Below are 16305 nucleotides of genomic sequence, written 5' to 3' on the forward strand. Positions count from 1 at the left end.
GGGCTCCTAAGGTCGGGGCTGGCTCTGATACCAACATGTAACGCCCTCGATGCGGCTATATCTCCCACGTGTCGAAGCACGACTTAGAGGCATAACCGCATTGAAAGAAATGTCGCAAGTGAGGTAATCTTCACACAACCCATGTAATACATAAAGGGAAAGAGATACATAGTTGGCATACACTCGCCACTTCACACAATACAAGAATAGAGCATTACATCATCCAGATACAATCAAGGTCCGACTATGGAACCAAAATAAAAAAAGACTACCCCAAAAGCTACACAGATCCCTGATCGACCCCAACTGGGCTCCACTATTGATCAACTGGAAATGGAACAACATAAAGGACAAGATCCTCATCGAGCTCCTCCTGAGCTTGGTTGCGTCACCTTTACGATATCATCGGCACCTGCAAGCTGGTTTTGGAAGTATCTGTGAGTCACGGGGACTCAGCAATCTCACACCCTCGCTATCAAGACTATTTAGGCTTAAAGGTAGGGTAAAAGGTATGAGGTGGAGCTGCAGCAAGCGACTAGCATATATGGTGTCTAACATACGCAAATGAGAGCGAGAAGAGAAGGCAAAGCACGATCGAGAAACTATGATCAAGAAGTGATCCTAGAACAACCCACGTCAAACATAACTCCAACACCGTGTTCACTTCCCGAACTCCGCCGGAAAGAGACCATCATGGTTACACACGCGGTTGATGTATTTTAATTAAGATCAACTTTAGGTTTTCTACAACCAGACATTAACAAATTCCCATCTGCCCATAACCGCGGGCACAGCTTTCGAAAGTTCAAATCCCTGCAGGGGTGTCCCAACTTAGCCCATCACAAGCTCTCACGGTCAAGGAAGGATATTCCTTCTAGCGGGAAGACCCGATCAGACTCGGAATCCCGGTTACAAGACATCCTCGACAATGGTAAAACAAGTCCAGCAACACCACCCGAATGTGCCGACAAATCCCGATAGGAGCTGCACATATCTCGTTCTCACGGCACACTCAGATGAGACATCCTATGAGTAAAACCAACCCTCAATTTGCCCCGAGGTGGCCCCGCAGTCTACTCGGTCGGACCAACACTCGGAGGAGCACTGGCCCGGGGGGTTAAAATAATGATGACCCTCGGGAGCGCGACTCCAAGGAAAAAGAGGCTAGGTGGCGAATGGTAAAACCAATGTTGGGCATTGCTGGAGGAGTTTATTCAAGGCAAATTGTGAAGGGGTTCCCATTATAACCCAACCGCGTAAGGAACGCAAAATCCGGGAACAGAACACTGATATGACAGAAACTAGGGCGGCAAGAGTGGAACAAAACACCAGGCATAAGGCCGAGCCTTCCACCATTTACCAAGTATATAGGTGCATTAATTAAATAAGAGATATTGTGATATCCCAACATAATATCCATGTTCCAAACATGGAACAAACTCCAATCTTCACCTGCAACTAACAACGCTATAAGAGGGGCTGAGCAAAGCGGTAATATAGCCAATCAATGGTTTGCTAGGACAAGGTGGGTTAGAGGCTTGGCTTAACAATATGGGAGGCATGATAAGTAAGTGGTAGGTATCGTAGCATAGGCATAGCAAAAGAGCGAGCAACTAAGCAAGCAAAGATAGAAGTGATTTCGAGGGTATGGTCATCTTGCGTGAAATCCCGCAAGGAAGAAGAACGAGTCCATGAAGAAGACAAACAGACGTAGTAGAATGGGTCCTCACAAACGCAACGTTACTGGAACCAACCCGAAGAAGCAACACCGGAAAGGAGCACACAACATAGTAAATAACCAACACATGAACATGGTATGATATGCGAGATGCGGTATGTGATGCATATGCAAGATTTGACAAGGAATGATTGAACCTGGCCTCAACATGGAAAACCAAGAGTGCCACTGGAAAGGTGAGGTGATTTCGGTCGAAATCGATATAAAGATTGCCGGAATCGGATGCACAGTTTGGAAATGGCAAGCAAAACAAATATGGCACTGGTCTGCGATAATCAGCAAGTGACCATCTAAATGCATCAAGATAAATATGCTACAACACTCAAACATGGCAACAAAATACATGGCAGGGATCCACTCATGATGCTTGACAAAAGATGAACATTGAGCTACGGCTAATTCACTCATTAACAGGTTCAAACAAGTATGGCAAAAGGGCAAACGATAACATGTTTCAGACAGTGAAATTAACACAAGTCTAGAATTTATCATCAGGAAGCAGATTTAGAGCATGAAAACTACAAGCTACAGGAAGTTAACATGGCAAGGCAAGGCATGGCATGAAGCTACTCAAAGCACTTAGCAAAAGTCCCTTAGTGACCATAAGCCAAAAGGGATCGGAAAATACAATTGCAAGCATGTGAACATGGCAAAAACATAAACAGATACAGACTTAGTGAAAAACTGGAGCATGCAAAACAGTTAACGAGTAGGCATGTTTATGAGCTCGATGCACTCAGTACAGAGCATGGCATGACAAACTAAGCATACACCCATCAAGAAGACATGGCATAGAAGCTAGACATGTCAAGAACAACAACATAGCATGCATGGATCAATAACAACATCCTCGGCAAAATCGCTAAACATGTCAACAATCTGCCAGGATTCACTTTATAGCAAAAGTAGAGCTTGATTGACTCAAGCTAGGGTGCTCCATAAATGCAAAAAAAGACATGGATGGATAGAGCACCACAATATTAACAAAATATCATTACTTATCATCCTCAAAAGAGGCATGGATCACTAGGAAACAACATGAACATATGGCATAACAACAAAATCAGGACAAGGACTTAATGAAATTCTAAGTCCCTGAAATCAGGATTAACGGTTACACTACTTTGCATGCTTGTCCTATTCACCACAAATATCACAAAAATACATGGCAAGCACCTCTGTAAAGATGGCATGACATATAACAAAACACATGTAGAGCTCAGGATCATATCATGCACACATTAATCATGGCAAAAATGACAAAATGCCATTTGTTGAAACAGATCTGACAAATTCCTCACATAGCCCTCTTCGAACAGCATTTCAGGAATCAAGATGAGCTCAAATGAAAATGATACAATGATATGGAATGATGTACTCATCGAGACGAACATTTTGATATGCTACACGCACGAATCGGAGCAACGGGTTATGAGTTATGATGCGATGAACATGGGCATATGAATCTGGAAACTTCGGGGACTTAGTGAAATTTTACCTCCGCGAAAAGTCAACGCGGGACGGAGCGGTTCTGGGACAGGGTGGATCTGGGACGAGGGCGCGCGTTTGGTTGGTGGACTTGGTGGATCTGATCCATCTTCTCCGGATCTAACCGGAGAGGAGCTCCGGCGAGGGCACGGAAGCTGAGGTGACCTTGGAGACGGGCGGCAAACAAGAAGGATCTGACCCCCAGGCCACCGGATCCGTGCAGCACGGCGGCAGAGAGACGGGGATCCGACCGGGACCGGTGGAGGAGAGCGAAGCCGGCGACTCCGGCGGACATCGCGACTCCGGCGACGGCGGAGCACGGGAACGGCGAGCTGCGGCCGGTGGCCTGCGGGCGGGGCGGCGCTGCGGTCTGGAGGGCCGGTCGGCGGGTGGTGGCGGGCGGCTGCGCGGGATGCGAGGCGGCGGAGCTAGGCGGCGCGGGATGCGAGGCGGCGGGGCGCGGTGGCCGGCGACGGCGAGCGGCGATTCCGACGAGCGGGCGCGGCTGCGGGGTCGGTGAAGGCGGTGGCAGTGAGGCACGCTAGACATGGGAGCCGGGCGGCGCGGGTGAGCGGTGGCGGAGGCGGGCCCGGCACGGCCTGGTTCGGCCCGGGGCGGGCCGGATCTGGGCCCCGGGTGCCGCGGCGAAGTGGGCGCGGGCGTGGGGACGCGTGGCGGCGTCTGAGTGGTTGGAAGCGGTGGTGCGGCTGATGTGGCGGCTCTCCATTGGTAGGAATGAGGTGGCTGTGGAGTGGACGCGTCCGCCGGCGAGACAGACATGTCCGGCGGCGTGATGGAGAAGAAGGTTAGGGTTTGTACTGCGCGAAATTTCGGGGAGAGCCACATATTTATAGGTAGAGGGAGCTAGGAGAGTCCAAATGAGATGCGGTTTTTGGCCACGCGATCGTGATCGAACGACTGAGATGATGGAGGAGGTTTTGGTGGGTTTCGGGCCAAATTGGAAGGGTGTTGGGCTGCAACACGCACGAGGCCTTTTCGGTCCCTCGGTTAACCGTTGGAGTATCAAACGAAGTCCAAATGGCATGAAACTTGACAGGCGGTCTACCGGTAGTAAACCAAGGCCGCATGGCAAGTCTCGGTCCAATCCAGAAATGTTTAACGCCCGCACACGAAAAGAGGTAAAAAGGGGCACCGGATGACATAGGAGCGCCGGATTGCAAAACGGACAACGGGGAAAAAGCTCGGATGCATGAGACGAACATGTATGCAAATGAAATGCACATGATGACATGATATGCAATGCATGACACGCAGGCAATGACAAGGCAACAACAGCGAATAACTGGAGGACACCTGGCACATCGGTCTCGGGGCGTTACAACGAGGGACCGTGTTGCTGTGGCTGTGGAGAAAACATGAAGCTCGACGTGGGACCATAGTGTTGTGGTTGCTGCCACGTTGAACTGCCAGGTTGGTCAGGACGGGGTGGCCTGGTTGTCGGCTGATGTGCTAGACGTGGACGTGGTTGATGTCGGTGCATGGAGTGATGCGGTTGCTGCTGCTGGTGCTGAACAATGTCGGTTCTCCGGGTGCACGTGCTAGCCTCGTACACAGTCTGTATCTTGTTCTGAATTCGTTCCAAGAAGGGTTGTAGCACTGGACGGTGCTGAAGAAGAGGTCCAGACGACAGTGATCATCCAAAGGTGGTCACGTCCTCGTAGAGTTCGTGTGTCAAGGTAGCCTGCAAATTTCCATGACGATTAATAATGTATGTCTCTTGCATGTCAAAGTATGTGACAACATTACTTAAAGAAAATATATCTTATCGCCTACTGCATAGAGCCCGAAGTGTCATAGCTCGGGTACATATCCGACAGAGTAGGATCCGGTATCTCCTCTGGGTGGGAGTGCTCAACAATGCGTAACCGTGTTCCGGTCATGTAGCGCCGCAAATAGAGATTGAATTCATTGAGATCAAAAATTGTGATTCTCGTGCCATAGATGTGTGTTTGCTGTCTCCCATTCTATAACATACGGCTCTAGTCTAACTAGCCAGTCAGCAGTTGTCCTGGTCATGCCCTTCCTTGTCATCCTAAAATTGTGGTGTGTGTTCAACAATTACCTAAAGCTTCGAATGGAGTACTATGAAAGATAATGCAACATTGAAAAACTGGTTAATACCTGTGGATGTGTGCTGTCACCGGGTTCTCTATAGGGGGAGGCAGCTCCAACTGCAGAAGACCAAATTGCCTCATAACCCTCTATTGTGCCATCTCCTCGATGAAGACATCGAAGATGATCTTTGATTTTGTCATCCAGTAATCTCGGTCCCTTGTGCATAGCACAGACAGACCACCAGGGTATCTCGCTTGTATGGCTGCTTCCATGTAGGGCTGCCAGATGACCCCGGTGTACGCATCGAACTGCTCGTTCAATGCTGTGTATGCCTTCCTGGTCTGATCACTAGCAAAGCGTATCCTTAGAAAACAAAAGTTAGTAGCTGCTAGCATCGAACTATCTCTTGTGCAGAAAAAGTTGCATTAAACTATAACACGGTGCATACCTTGCGACGTATCCAACACAGACCGAAAGTAGGCATGTCGATGCCGTCAACATCAAACATGGCGTCTATAGGCTCACGAACACGTACATCTGGTCGCCCTATAGAGAACCTCTCTCACAACCATAGCTGTAGGAATAGAGGGCATCCAAGAAGGGCTGGATTTCTCGATGTAAGCTGGCAACCGTTGCACATACCTCGGTATGTAGCCGCTAAGACCGCCGAACCCCAACTCCTCTGTCTGATCTGATCCGCCGTCTGAGCGCTCTCTATCTCGAGTGCCATAGGGATGTAGAGCACGCTAATAGTGGCGACATGGTTCTCTGTGAACATCACCTTGCCGAAAAGCCACATTAAGTAGGCCTCCAGGCTCCGAGTGATCTGTTCTGCAGTCAACGGCGCCCGGAAGTTTTGGATCTGCATTAAGCAAAGAGAAAGTTTTAGTAAGCCGTAGTTATTTTCTGTAAAACCGTATGCACGATAACCTGAAGATAAGAGGTAGGGGAAATTACCCGGAAATTGAGCAACCACTCATACTTAGGTCCGTGATGCTCCCATACCGGATCCGGAGCATCCAGAAAAACACCATGAAAACGTTGTGTAAGGGCTCGCTCCCAACCAGCCGGTGCGTCCAACGGTCCTATGGCATGACCTGCCAACGGTAGTCCGAGCAAAAGTGACACATCCTCCAGAGTAGGAGCCATCTCTCCCCATCAAAAGTGAAACGTGTGGGTCTCTGGCCTCCAACGGTCCACTAAGCAGCTCAGCAAGGACTCGTCGATGGCGATGCGTTTCTCACCCGGGATAGACTCAACCAGACATGTGAAAGGTAAAAGGCCATCCCATTTCAACCTTCATCAGAGAACATTTCAGTTAGTGTCTCCCATTAATATGCATGTCAGTGTGCAAATTAATAAAGCACGTACCGCTGAAGCCATCCTGGGTGTATCATCCAGTTTTCCTTAGGAGTGCGAGTGACCAGAGGCTCAAGCTTGCGCTCATACCATATCGCACCATGATGACCCCTATCAATGTCCCCATTCAGCAACCACATTCCCGACATTCCTGCACATAAAAAATTCAGAACATAGCGCCACACTAAATACAAATTCATAACATAGTGTCACACTTAATAAAAATTTAGAACATAGCGCCACACTAAATACAAATTCATAACATAGTGTCACACTTAATAAAAATTCATAACATGGTGCCACACTTAATACAAATTCAGAACATAGTGCCACACTTAATAAAAATTCAGAACATAGTGCCACACTTAATACAAATTCAGAACATAGTGGCACACTTAATACAAATTCAGAACATAGTGCCACACTTAATACAAATTCAGAACATGGTGCCACACTTAATACAAATTCAGAACATACTACTGCTAGCTTAGCTTCTTCCTCTCGCCCTTACTCCTCTACTGCCTCTACCTCCTCTTCTTCGCCGGTTGCCTCGTCCACGCCCAGTGACGAAAGTGGGACAATTAGTGTCCCTATGGCCAATTCATTGCATAGAATGCATTGCCTAGTCGGACCTCCTGCTTCAGATTCATCCATATCATTCCGGATGCGCTGACACTGCCGTCTGCCTCTACTTGTACGCATATGCTCTGGGTTTGGAATGTAACGCCTTTCAGCAGGGTTGACGCTGTTGAAATTACCCATTGGTCGAAAATCCATTAGCTCACCTGTCCAGGTATTGAGGACAGACTCTTTCAGAAAAAATGGAGACACAAACGATATTGCGTCCATTCCAAGCTGCCCGCAAGCAGCAAGTACATGTGAACAAGGTAGGTGAAGCAATTTCGGTTTGTTGCATGTGCACTCACACGTTGGCCAGGCTTCATTACCAATTTTCACCTCATGCGTCCTCAACTCATTTGCACATCCGAATTTTTTGTTGGCTAAGCGGACCTCAAACCTTCTTTCTTGATTACCGATGGCGACTACAATGTGTGACCTAGATTTTTGCATCTTGTTGTCCATGTACTATGTGACCCTTTCACAGTACCGTGTATTCGGGTTGTTGAAGATATGCTGCTCTGCATTTTGACGTCTATCTCTGAAATACTTGACGGTGCCATAGAAAATACCCTCAACGATGGCTGTAAGTGGTGAAAGGATCGATATGGTTGACTAGAGGGGGGGTGAATAGGCAACTAACAATTTTTAACTTTTCTTTACCAAATTAAACTTTGCATCAAAGTAGGTTCTCTAGATGTGCAACTAGGTGAGCAACCTATATGATGCAATAACAACAAGCAACCAAGCAAGCAAGAGAAGTAACACTAAAGAGATTGCATGAGTAAAGGTAAGAGATAACCAAGAGTGGATCCGGTGAAGACGAGGATGTGTTACCGAAGTTCCTTCCTTTTGAGGGGAAGTACATCTCCGTTAGAGCGGTGTGGAGGCACAATGCTCCCCAAGAAGCCACTAGGGCCACCGTATTCTCCTCACGCCCTCACACAATGCGAGATGCCGTGATTCCACTATTGGTGCCCTTGAAGGCGGCAACTGGAACTTTACAAACAAGGTTGGGGCAATCTCCACAACTTAATCGGAGGCTCCCAACAATACCACGAAGCTTCACCACAATGGACTATGGCTCCGTGGTGACCTCAACTGTCTAGGGTGCTCAAACACCCAAGAGTAACAAGATCCTCTAGGGATGAGTGTGGGAATCGAAAATCCCTTGATGGAAGTGTAGATCGGGGCCTTCTCAACCACTCCCGAGCAAATCAACAAGTTTGATTGGCTAGAGAGATAGATCGGGCGAAAATGGAGCTTGGAGCATTAATGGAGCTTGAGGGGGAAGATGTTAGTCAACGGGGAAGAAGGGGGTCCCCTTTTATAGTGGGGGTAACAATCCAACCGTTGCCCCACCAACCACCCCCGCACAGGGCGGTAGTACCGCTAGGGGGTGCGGTACTACCGCTGAGCGAGGGGTACTGCCGCTCCAGCAAGCGGTACTGCCGCGCAGAGGAGAGCAGCAGGGATCTGGACCCAGCGCGGTACTACCGCGGTGGTAAGGGCGGTACTACCGCTCCGAAACGGTACTACCGCCTCTACTGCCGCAACTAGTGCCGCAAAACCTGACACGAGAAAAAGAGCCCTCGAGTTGAGGCGGTAGGAGCCAGACAACCCAGTGGTAGTACAACTGCGGGATCACCGGCGGTACTACCGCTGCGGAGCGGTACTGCCGCTTGTGACCCTTCGGCGGTACTACCACTGGGTAGTGTGGTACTACTGCTGGGACACAGACAAGAGAGAGAAGATCTCTCCGTCGAGGCTGAGGACGAGGCGGTGGTGCCAGGCAGGCCAGCGGTAGTACCATTGTGGAGTCACCGGTGGTACTACTACTGCGAAGCGGTACTGCCGCCTGTGACTCCTCAACGGTACTACCGCTGGGTTGCGCGGTACTACCGCTGGAACCTAGACAGGACACAAAAAGGAGAAGAAATCTCTCCAGCAAAGTGGACGAGCTCTGAGGGTGAGAAGCTGATGTGTACGTGTTGATTCTACCCAAGCAATACCCTAGCGGACCCCCCCTTGATAGAACGGTGCCCTCTACGCAACTAGTCCACCGAAAGAGAAACGAAAGAGCTACACCGTCTTGAATGACACTCCGAAGGGAAGAAAACATCTCGTGCCAAGGATGAATCTGTGAACTACTCAAAGCACATGATTAGTCCGCAAACCTGTTGTCATCAATCACCAAAACTACATCGAGAGAGATATGCCTCAACAATCTCCCCCTTTTTGGTGGACTGATGACAACTAGGGATTTGCACAAGGAAAAGATATAACAATAAGAAAACTAAGAACTATAAAATATAGACGGGCTCCCTGAGAATGTGTGCACCTAGTTAGTGGAGCCTTTGGAAAGCAAGACACACACATCCGTATCAACACTCCCCCTATATTTTATAGTCCAACAATTCTAAGCACATGATATATGAGAGAAGAGTATAAAACAGGACAAGCATGCAACTCATAAAATACTCCAGTACTGAATAGACATAAGTAATAAGGTAGCGATAGGGAGCATATGTCTCACACCATATGTCTAGAACTTAGGTCTCACAAGTACCAAACCAAACCAAACAAAGACAACGACAGAACACACAAGAAGACACAAGACGACACAAAGACACACACGCAGCACGGCAACAACACAAATCCCAAAACTCTCTCCCCCTTTGGCATCGAGACACCAAAAGGGCAAAGAGCGAAGCTACGACTCCAGGTGATGGCAAGCTGAACATCACATCTCAGCGTGATCGTCTGCATCTCCGTCGTTGGTCGAAAACTGCTCGCCGTCGGAGTCGGTCCAAGGGCAATGCTAGTGAATCCATTCCTCCTCTTCAGTGATCTGTCCCTCAGAACCACTGGCAACAGTCGCTCCCAGGTGACGCATGAGCTCCTTGTGGCGCACCCTGGCATGCTTCTCCGCCACATGAGTCATGTACTGACCATGTGACTCCATGCAGAAAAGCTTCTTCATCTTGCGTTTAAGCTTCTTTGCCCATGAAGGTTCTGCACTAGAGGGCTCAAAGTCCTCCTCGTGATAGTCTCCAGTTTCTAGCATCACTTTGGGATAGATCTGTGCCTAGGCCCTCTCAATGAGCCTCATGATGAATGGACCATATATCGGGCACTTGCGCTCAGACACGGCAGAGAGAAGTTCAGACCACATAACATGAGAAATATCCAGGCTCTCTCCAGTGTTTGCTTCCTTCTCATGCTAACAGAAAAGAAGCATGTCCACGAGATATGAGTGGACCATATCCAGATTCCTGATGTGAGGGAAGAGAGTCTCACGGAAGACACGATGAAGAATGTCCAGATACGTAGACAGCTCATAGGTTTCCTTCTTGGTCACTGGGTGAACCTTCATAGTGCAGTAAGGCCAAATGGATTGCTTGTGAGTGGATGTAGTATTGCGGTGAGGGCGGAAACCTACTGAAGTCTCAAGCCCGCGATCTTCCACATCAAGTAACTCCATGAAGGCCTTCCACTTGACGGAAAGTAACTTGCCATTGGTCATCCAAGTCAGAGTCCTGTCGGCATCCGTTCCAAGATGAACGGTAGCAAAGAATTGAGCCACCAAATCTGCATCAAAATCCTTGTTGAACTGCATGATCCTGAGAATGTTCAGCTGAGTGCACATCTGAAGGGCTTCGCCAAAGTACTCAGGGTCCTTCTGCATGGCATCAGTGTCGATGGAGCGAATCAACATAGAGATTCTTCTTGGCCTTGATCACATCAAAATAGATGGCAAACTGAAAGCGGTTCTAGAATGGGCGGTTGACCAAAGTGGGATCTTGGTCCACCTCATAGGGATTGCGGCGACGCCTTTCCCAAAACTCCTTGGCAGTCATCTCAGTCACAGTCTTTCCCTTTGGCTTGTTGGCGGATCTCTTCGACTGCTGAGGTGGTGGAGGAGCACTTGCGGATGCACGTGCTGGTGGTGGTTGAGTGCTAGAGGAACCACTGGCTGACTCAGAGGTGCAGTAGCGCTTTGACGTTGCACGCCCAGGGTTGACACGGCGAGCTTGATGCTCAGGATGTTCATCACCTGGAACCAACCACAAGAACACGCAAAACAACCAGAAAGAACGACCATAAGCCAACAAACACAACAAAAAGATCAAGGTAAGGCAGGAACATGATGGAACTTGGCAGGCGGCGGTAGTACTGTGACATGCCCGTGGTAGTACCACCCCAAGCGGTAGTACCGCTCCAAAGAGAGCGGTAGTACCACTCGAGGTCAAGCGGTAGTACCGCTCCAACGAGAGCGGTAGTACCGCTCGAGGCAGGGAAACAGCGGTTTCCTGCTACCATGGTTAGATCCGGCACTACCGGCCTGCCAAATTCAAAAATATTCCTACCAAACTCTAATCTAGATAGTCTATTGCCTTCTCCAACCTACTCAAACCTATATTTAGCCAAAAATCTAGAGATGCAACCACCATTTCCCCTAAGAAACAAGATATGAAAACAAGACAAAAGGAGAGAAGGAACGGGGGCAATACCGGCATCCATGGCAAGAGAACGAGGTGGGGATCGACTCCATCGAAGGAAATGAAGAGGGATACCCCGGAGACAAAGATCCGCCGGAGCCCTCCCGCGGCGAGTTGAGGGTGGAGAGAGGAAGAGAAAAGAGGGGGCGAAGCGAATGGGTATGGGGGAGAAGAAACCTCCCCCTGCCCCGATATAACCCCTTGGTCCCGTCCCTCAGCGGTAGTACCGCGCAGGGGGGCGGTAGTACCGCTTATGAGCGGTAGTACCGCGCACCACCAGCGGTAGTACTGCCCAGCACGCCAGGACAACCAAACAACATGGCTTAGCTCGAAGGAAAAACAAAAAGGCAAGAAAAGAGAGCACGCCAGCAAACGGCCAAGACACACCTCTTCAAGAGAGGGCGGTGGCCGAGGCCACCTATGTTTGAGTTAAGAGGCATGGCACCGCGAAGATTTTAACCTTGGGCCCATGACCAAAACTCATATTTGAAACACAAGTACCATCAACAATGGCTAAAGTGAAAGACTTGATCAATTTATGCATAATGGGGGGAGGGAGAGTTCATTGAGAGAACAACACTCTCCGTATGTCCATGCCTACACCTAAAATAGACAACAAATTGAGCGTGGTGGGGTGTGCAAGGGTTCAAGCCACATTGCTCGAATCAATGATATTTAGCTCATGCCTTAACTCGTGAAATCTTGCTTCATCCAAGGGCTTCGTGAAAATATCTGCAAGGTTATCATGAGTGTTGACATAGTTGAGCTCGATCTCTCCTCGCCTAATGTGATCCTGGATGAAGTGATACCGAATCTCAATATGCTTCGTCTTGAAGTGTTGCACCGGGTTGAGAGAGATCTTGATGGCACTTTTATTGTCACACCAAAGAGGCACTTTGTCACAAGTGACACCGTAATCCTTTAAAGTTTGCCTCATCCATAGGAGTTGTGCAAACAACTACAAGCCGCTACATACTCCACTTCGGTGGACAAGAGAGACGCACAACTTTGCTTTTTGGAAGACCAACTTACCAAAGAGCAACCAAGGAATTGGCACCCTCCGGAAGTGGACTTCCTATCCACTTTGTCTCCCGCCCAATCGGAATCCGAGTACCCTACAAGCTTGAAGTTTGATCCTCTTGGGTACCATAAGCCAAAGTTTGGGGTATGAGCCAAATATCGAAAGATTCGTTTGACCGCCACATAGTGACTTTACTTAGGTGCGGCTTTAAACCGTGCACAAATTCCCACACTCAACATGATATCCGGTCTAGATGCACAAAGGTAAGGCAAGGATCCAATCATGGAGCGATATACCTTTTGATCCACCGCTTTACCATTGGGATCTATGTCAAGTTGGCACTTGGTGGGCATTGGAGTGGAAGCCGGCTTGACGTCACTTAGCTTGAATCTCTTGAGCATGTCTTGAGTGTATTTGGCTTGGTTGATGAAGGTTCCTTCTCTTCTTTGCTTCACTTCGAACCCTAGAAAGAACTTCAACTCTCCAATGGAAGACATCTCGAACTTTGAGGTCATGAGAGCGGCAAATTCCTCATTGAAAGCTTTGTTAGGTGAACCAAAGATAATATCATCAACATATAATTGGCACACAAACAACTCCTCTTTGACATTCTTAGTAAAAATAGTGGGGTCGATTAGCCCAACTTCAAAACCACGGTCTTGTAACAACTCGGTAAGGTGGTCATACCACGCACGTGGGGCTTGTTTAAGGCCATAGAGTGCCTTATCGAGTTGATACACAGGATCGGGAAAGTAGGGATCCTCGAACCCGGGGGGTTGCTTTACGTAAACCAATTCATTAATAGGACCATTAAGAAAAGCACTCTTCACATCCATTTGTTGTAACTTAAAGTTATGATGAGAAGCATATGCAATCAACATGCGAATGGATTCAAGACGAGCAACGGGAGCAAAGGTTTCACCGTAGTCGATACCCTCGACTTGGGAGTAGCCTTGTGCTACCAAACGAGCCTTGTTGCGAATGATAATCCCATGGGCATCTTGCTTGTTTTTAAATATCCACTTGGTTCCAATGACATTGTGGTTCCCCGTCGGTCTTGGCACCAATCTCCACACTTTGTTGCGCTCGAAGTTGTTGAGTTCTTCATGCATGGCATTGAGCCAATCCGGATCTTCTAGTGCCTCATAGACCTTGTGGGGTTGACACAAGAGACAAACGCGTGATGCTCACAATAGTTTGCTAATTGTCTACGAGTGCTTACCCCCTTTCTTAAGCTTCCAAGCACATTTGTCATGAGATGATCCTTGGTGGAGAGCTTGGAAGCAACCTTGGCGGCACGACGCTCCAAATCCTCCTCGGGGGTGAGACGAGGAGTGGTCACTTGATCATCTTGAGCGTCGTCTTGAGCTTGTTCTTGTTCTTGAACTTGCTCGAAGGAGAGAACTTGACCTTGGGCATCACTTGATGTGTCAACACCGTCTTGAGCATGATCTTGCCTTTGGTCATGTTCTTGAGGACGAGGGCCTTCATGTTGTTCTTCGGAAGCGTGTGGGCCTTGGGTTGGTGATGGCTCCAGTTGAGTGGAGCATTGTCATTCTCCTTCGGCCACAAGGGGTTCCTCAATGGGTAGGATAAAACCAACACCCATTCTTCTTATGGCTTGAGGAGGAATTTCATCACCTACATCACAAGTGACACTTTGCTCCACTTGGGAGCCGTTATTCTCATCAAACTCCACATTACAGGTCTCCTCAATAAGTCCTGTGGATTTATTGAGGACACGGTAAGCATGAGAGTTTGTAGCATAACCAACAAATATGCCCTCATAAGCTCTAGCCTCAAATTTAGACAACCGAACACCTTTCTTGAGAATGAAACACTTACACCCGAACACCTGAAAGTACTTGAGGTTGGGATTGTTACCGGTGAGTATCTCATATGGAGTCTTGTTCAAGCCCTTGCGGAGGTAGAGCCAATTGGATGCATGACACGCGGTGTTGATGGCTTCGGCCCAAAAGTTGTACGGAGACTTGAACTCTGCCATCATGGTCCTTGCCGCATCCATCAATGTCCGGTTCTTCCTCTCCGCAACACCGTTTTGTTGAGGGGTGTAAGGTGCGGAATATTGATGCTTGATCCCCTCATCACTAAGAAACTCATCCAAGGTGTAGTTCTTGAACTCGGTACCGTTGTCACTTCTTATTGTCAAGATCTTTGCATTGTGTTGACGTTGTGCTTCATTTGCAAAGTCAATGACGGTTTGTTGTGCTTCATTTGCAAAGTCAATGACGGTTTGTTGGGTCTCGCTCTTCCTCTTGAAGAAATACACCCACGTGTATCTTGAGTAGTCATCCATAATCACCAAGCAATACTTCCTACCTCCAAGACTATCGAAGGATGGAGGCCCAAAGAGATCCATGTGAAGGATCTCCAAAGGCCTCTTTGATTAAATGATAGTCGTGGGAGGGTGAGCCTTCTCATGTAGCTTTCCTTCGATACACGCACTGCAAGCACGATCTTTAGCAAAACTAACATTCGTTAGTCCACGGACATGGTCCCGCTTGAGAAGACTTTGCAAAGATCTCATATTGACATGGGCTAGACGGCGATGCCAAAGCCATCCCACATCAACTTTAGCCATTAGGCATGTCGCGGTCTTAGTGGGTCGCTCTGAAAATTTAATCACATATAGACCGTTCTCGACATGCCCAACAAAGGCTACTTTAAGAGTCTTGCTCCACAAGAGGGCCACGGTATCGATATCAAAGAAAGTGGCAAAGCCCATGATTGCAAGTTGACGAACGGAAAGTAAATTGTATGCAAGGGACTCAACAAGCATGACCTTCTCGATTGTGAGATCATGAGAGATGACCACCTTGCCAAGTCCCAATACCTTACAGGATGAGGCGTCACCCCACTCGACATTGGTGGGCATAGATGGAATCTTGTGCACGTCCACCACCAAGTCCTTGCTTCCGGTCATATGATTTGTAGCTCCACTATCGAGCAACCATGATCCCCCACCGGAAGCAAACACCTACAATAGATTAATGCTTGGTTTTAGGTACCCATTTTGTAATGGGTCCTTTGATGTTAGTAACAAGGATCTTTGGAACCCAAATAGACCATTCAATGTATTCATGAGGAGAACCAACTAATTTGGCATAGACATGCCCACCACTAGCACGGCATAACACATAAGAAGGATTAAAGTCGCCGGCTTTGATGCGAGGAGTGGCATTGCCCTTTTTGACAACGCCACCCTTCTCATTGTTCTTCTTCTTCTCCTCGGAGGCACTCTCTCCCTCCTTCACAAAAGTTTGCATGAGAGGAGGAGGTCGTTTGGTCTTATCATCCTTCTTCTTGTTCTTGGAGTCGGGCACGTACCCAACCCCTTCCTTGGCCACAACTCCCTTTTGGTTGATCAAGAGGTCGTTGAGGTTCTTCTTCCCTTGTATGCAAGTCGCAAGACCTCTCTCAAGTTGCCCCTTTAGCTTAGCGTTCTCCTCAACGAGATGCACATGCTCACAACACGGGTTAGT

At 48.4% G+C, this 16305-nt stretch overlaps 1 pseudogene; it reads right to left on the reverse strand.

Annotated features, from left to right (window-relative positions):
• Window positions 1–5161: 5161 nt before the first annotated feature.
• On the reverse strand, window positions 5162–7423 carry LOC147978952 (serine/threonine-protein phosphatase 7 long form homolog; annotated as a pseudogene).
• Window positions 7424–16305: the final 8882 nt, after the last annotated feature.

Source organism: Triticum urartu, chromosome 3A (assembly GCF_056163025.1).
Source record: "Triticum urartu cultivar PI428250 chromosome 3A, HENAU_Tu73, whole genome shotgun sequence".
Classification (NCBI taxonomy): Eukaryota; Viridiplantae; Streptophyta; class Magnoliopsida; order Poales; family Poaceae; genus Triticum; species Triticum urartu.